Below are 6,000 nucleotides of genomic sequence, written 5' to 3'. Positions count from 1 at the left end.
GCACACACCACTTAGGAAGTAGCTCTAGAAAATAAAACAATCTAACCTTAATGTAATCAAGCTTCTTATCTCACTCTCAATTTGAAGAAATATAAGCAACAGGGAACTTGTTAAACTGTACCCTGTGAATTCAAATTTGATCAGCAAAAGAGAATGGTAAATCTCCAGGTCAAATGACTACACTCTCCAACAAATAAATTGCAAAGGAAGAACTGATAAAGGGAAAATTCAGAAATTAAAAGTGATGTAAGCCTGGCTCAAGTGGTAGAGTGCTAGCCTTGAGTAATAAGCAGCTCAGGGAAAGTTCCCAGGCCCTAAGTTCAAGCCCCAACACTGATATACACAAAGACTTAAGAGTGATGTCAGTCCATCACAATATATGAACCCTGTTTAAATATCCTAATCCACACAAACCAAAAAAAAATTGTACACTGGTATATCAATTGATTATTTGAGCTATTGCTAATATTTCAAGATGATAATGGTATTGCTGCTATGTTTTCTTTAGAGTCTTTTTTTTTTTGTCTAGGCGCCAGTGGCTCACACCTGTAATCCTAGCTACTGAGGAGGCTGAGAGCTGAGGATTGCGGGTTTAAAGCCAGCCCAGCAAGAATGAGACTCTTATCTCTAATTAACCACCTGAAAACCAGAAGTGGCACTGTGGCTCAAGTGGTAGAGTACTAGCCTTGAGCTGAAGAGCTCAAAGACAGCACCCAGGCCCAGAGTTCAAGACCCATGACAAAAAAAAAGAGTCCTTCTTTTTTTATAAAATTAAGACCTGCCATGTTTAGGGATAAAGTAATACAACAGCTGTATGCACTCTGCAATAACCTATTGTTGGCTGGCAAGGAAGTGGATAGGAGAAATAGAGGAAGAAAGATTACCTGTGAGTAGATAATTACTGGAGCCAAATGATGCCAAACCAGAGGTTTGCTATACAAGGTTTTCTACTTTTGTATATGTGTGAAACTTCCTATAATGAAAATGAAAAGGCAAAAGAAAAAAACCCAACTGACAGCCCCATAGAAGCTAAATAAATAGATAAGCCACCAAACAAAAGGTAGGAAACAGTGGGGACTGTCTCAGAAGGCAAATGTATGTAATAAATTATTTTTTAAAAGAGCCTTAAAAAAATAAAAGATAACCACAAAAGCTCCTATCTGAAAATTTTCATTTGTGAGAGACTCTATCACCTAACACCACCATGAATTAGGCTTTGCTAAGCTTTTACATTGATTGTAATAAAAATGCTGTTTAGGTAGCACCCCTTAGCTCATTAGCAGCTTACTTCTATGCTCTCTGATTGAAGTTTCCATTATAGCACAACAATAGCATCTTTTACAGATGCTGAAGCTCAGAGATTTCTCCAAAGCTACACAACTTGTTGGTACTATAACTGGGACCACAGACTGGGTGTCCCCCATCCCCTGAAAATAGAGGTTTGAGTCTCTATCTGTCCATATTGGTTCTTCTTGGGGAAGGATATTAATGGCCCTGAGTAAACATACCAAGTTCTCTCCCTCAGGGAGAAAAAAAATGGTACCCTGGTCTTCAAAGCTGTCCATCAATCATAAAGCAAGTAAATTTCCTACAATCCATTGACTCACATTTCCCAGGGCATCCAGTTTTGCATCCAGCTTGTGATTGCTATCTAATTTATCCTAATCACATTATTAATGCTGAAGGATGCTTTCATTAGTGACTGGGGCTTCAGTGTGCTCCCTAGATAGGAATACTTAATCGCAGGTGGCAGATCTCAACTCTTAAGGGGTCTTATTACCACTCAATGCATATAACATGGTCACACAGCCTTATTTCTGTGGGGTAAGGTTTCATAAACACTAAGTTAGAGTAACTTCTCTGTATTTCACTCCTACATTTAGCAGACAATAGGGTGCTGTGATTAGAATCTGTAGCTCAAAAAGTCTAAGTCCCAAAACAGAATTGTTAAATAGTGGAGCCTTTAAGAAGTGGTTAGGCTATTAGGGCTTTTGGTGGATGGAGTTGGCTCCTTATAGGATGAGTTTAGTACCATTTTATTTCTATCTCAAGCCTTCTCATGACCCTTCAACCATAAGATTCCTTTTATACTGTTTATACTATAACAAGAAAGTCTAGGACAAATGCCATATTTTTGACATTGGACTTCCAGCCTTCAGAACCATGAGCAATAAATATCTACTCATTATAAATTACCTAGCCTGGTATACTCTTTATAGCAGCATGAAATGGACTACGACTTTGGGGCTGGAGAATTTGCACCAAAAGCAGCCAGCAGCTCAGTGCAAGGCACTGACCTCTGGCAGAGAGATCTCATTGGGTAGCATAGAATACTGGGGACTTTTACACTACTATGCTGTTCTCTAGGCCACACTGTCTCCATCTCAAAGATGACAGTGGTAATCCCCACCAGATCTAAGGCTGGAGTAGGGTCTTAGCAATCTGTGCTTTGAAAGGTCCTGTAGGTAGTGCTAAGGCATGTTCAAGTATGAGAGCCTCTGTTTTAAGATACGGTAGTCTTTGCATTGAAAAGCTATACTGGCAATGCCTGCTTATGGAGTATGTACTAGAGAAGTCAAGGAAGCTTATCTAAAGGATGTGATCCTTACCTGGAACTCAAAGGAGTCCTACTTAGAGAGGAGGAGTGGACTTTTGGGATAGGATAAAAGATGAGTACCTCCCTTGATGCTTTGGGGGCTGTGGCCCAAACAGAAGGAAATTCTTCTCTACCTCACCTTCAGCTCTCAACCCTGACACTACCAATCAATAACTGTCAATGGTGATTACTGCAAAGAGGCAGAGAAATGCTTACAGGACAGAAAAGGAATGAAAGGTGAAGGCAGCCAGAAGCCAGATGCAGTGCAGAGGTGAGGCTGGGTCATGCTTTGTGTCCCTTTTGCTACCACCAGATGCTCAACCTGTACTCCGTGGATTCCACAGCCCTCCAGAGATGGCACAGAAAGACCAGAGCATGAGAGCCAGAATAGCCATCAGCCTATGGGAGCACGTTCATGGAGGGTATGTCATACATTTGCTGACAGAAGAAGTCACTCATGCTTACCTGTGAGGTAGATATAATCACCTTCCTCTTGTAGTGACTGTACAGCCCAGTTTTTCTGATTCCAGAGTTAGCACAATTAAGGCCCTAAGACTCTCCGATATGTACGACTATCCAAGGTGGCAGATATAACAGAGATGGGTCTTCACCTAGACAACCACCAGTGCCCATTTCTGATCTGTATATCTGCTTCCCTACCAGTCATTCTCAGCAGCCCAGGATGACAGAACGGCATGCCTGGAGGGGTGTGTGGGTAGAAAGCAGCCAACATATGGTTGGCTCCTATGCCTTCCTGTAGATGTGTATTGATATCCTTCATGCTATTTGCTGAGCTGATAAACTCTGCCTTGAAGTTAGCTTAGTGAACTGGGCCTTGCTCCTCTGTGTGGGCCAGTTCTTAGGTCACTTTTAATGAAATAGTTCCCTGAAAGGGTTTTCCTGGCCTATCTGTCAATGCCATGGTCCCTCTGCCCTTCCAGGAAAGTACTGATGGATAACCTCCTACCACCCAGAGACTGGGGCACAAAAAAATCAAGAGCAGCAGAGAGGGAAGAAGTAGCACTTCCCTTTGCTCAACCACAGTTGTCAGGAGACAAGGAATTCAAGGGGTGTGTTTTTTCGCACGTGTACAGCTGTATTTCATGTCAGCCTGCTACCCCTTTGCTCAAAGAACTCCTCTGTCCAGTCTAAAGAGCCCTCCTGTCCAGATGCACTGTTATCTACCCCTGCCCTATCTAATCATCTCTGCTCTCAACACTGGCTAGTTCATCTTGTCCTGGGCATCTCACTACTACTCACCTGTACAACTGCTGCTACCCATATTCATGATACCACATCTAAGAAACATCATATCAGATACCACACATTGAGAACAGGGAGGGTGTGTGTGTGTGTGTGTGTGTGTGTGTGTGTGTGTGTGTGTGTGTGTGTGTGTGTGTGTGTGTGTGTGTGTGTGTGTGTGTGTGTGTGTGTGTGTGTGTGTGTGTGTGTGTGTGTGTGTGTGTGTGTGTGTGTGTGTGTGTGTGTGTGTGTGTGTGTGTGTGTGTGTGTGTGTGTGTGTGTGTGTACACTAAGGCTTGAACTCAGTGTGTGTGTGTGTGTGTGTGTATACACTAAGGCTTGAACTCAGGGCCTGGCACTATCCTTTAGCTTTTTTACTCAAGGGTAGTGCTCTACCACTTCCAGCTGTTTGGTGGTTAATTGGAGAAGAGAATCTCAGTTTCCTGGCTGGGCTGGCTTCAAACCACAATCCTCAGATCTCAGCCTCCTGGACAGCTAAGGTTACATGTGTAAGCTACCACCTCCTGGCCAGAGAACAGTTCTTACATTGCTGCAGACCCTGGATTTTTATACCTTCTTTGCAGGTACAGGGACTGAGATCTAGAAAAGCTGTCCATGACCACACAGCTAGGAAGTGGCAGAGTGAGGATGCTGATCTGCAATGTCTTTACACATTCAACACTCAGTGCTGGACCTGTGTCTCAGTTTGTTCTTCTTCTCTCTGGGATCTCTTCAGACCTCTGAATATTTTTCTCTATCTCTGTCTGTCCCACACCCTCTCCAGGTAGATTCCTAGCAGAGCACCTGAAATACAACACAGCATTCTATCTTATGGCCGGGGAGCTTCACAAAACAGGGAAGAACCCACATCTTTGGCACTAATAAGAAGTCTTGACACGTCTGTAGGTGTCTACCATGTTGTTTTAAATGAGCTAATTAATGGGTGACGAAGACAGCCCAAGCCTGAGTGAATGCAAAGAACCTCAGGAACTAAAACATATTCTTCCAAGTGACATAGCCTTCTCTCATTACCCCAAGACCTGACATGTTTTTGAGAAGTTATATTCAAAAAGGCTACCAATTTTCTCATGAACAAGTTTTCTGCACTGCAGGTGTGCTAATCTCACAGGTCATGTTATACCCACATCAGAAGCTGGCAGATGGTGGCTTCTGGTCCACATGGTCACACAGCTGGACCATGTGTCCCACCCTCTTGTCAATTAGGGCTCAGTGACATGTGGCCAGGATTGCGTACCCTTCCAGGTCAAACATACCTTAACCACTGTAAACACATCATCACACACAAAAATTGGCTTGCACTGAGTTACTGTTTCTAAGAGTTGAGGCCAGAGTTCCCTGGCTTTCTCACAAGGGCTCTGTTTCCTTGGGCCTTTGTACAGTCATTCCACCTCAAAGCAAAAATCCCTGGACTCTCTTCTATTAGAATCATCATCTGTAATGGACAGGAAAAGATATTCTAGTTACTGTTGTCAATGTACAACCCCAAAACACACATCTATGATGCTCTTTTCTCATCTCATCCGTCTGACCTATACCAAGAAAGGGGATGGGGGTTTCCAGGTCTGGGGCGAATGAAACCAGAAGGCTTTGGAAATCCCACAGACTAGATACACCTGGTCCCAGGAAGTGCGCTCCCATTTTCTCTTCTCATGTAATTTGCATACATGACTCTCTGGGCAAAATCTGCCATTTGTATGGAGAGAAGGAGGGGAAGGTGGTGACTTAGTTAAACTCTCTGATCCTTTACTCTCCAATTTTAACATGATAATGATCTCACCCTTCGGAGTTATTCTGATGATCTAATGAGGTGAGCCTTTCAAAGTGCTTAGAAGGGTCCCTGACACATAGTGAGTACTCTATAAGTGTTTGTGGATTCAAATAGATAAAATAATGATAGCCAGGTGCCGGTGGCTCACGCCTGTAATCCTAGCTACTCAGGAGGCTGAGATCTGAGGATCATGGTTCAAAGCCAGCCTGGGCAGGAAAAGTCCGTGAGAGACTCTTATCTCCAATAAACCACTAGAAATCCAGAAGTGGCACTGTGGCTCAAGCAGTAGAGTGCTTGCCTTGAGCTGAAGAGTGAGGGACAGGGCCCAAGCCGAGTTCAAGCCCCATAACCAACCAAAAAAATAATAATAATA

This window comes from Dipodomys merriami, unplaced genomic scaffold (genome assembly GCF_024711535.1).
Source record: "Dipodomys merriami isolate MVZ:Mamm:240054 unplaced genomic scaffold, mDipMer1.0.p SCAF_68, whole genome shotgun sequence".
NCBI classification, from domain to species: domain Eukaryota; kingdom Metazoa; phylum Chordata; class Mammalia; order Rodentia; family Heteromyidae; genus Dipodomys; species Dipodomys merriami.
Note: the sequence above shows the minus strand (reverse complement) of the source record.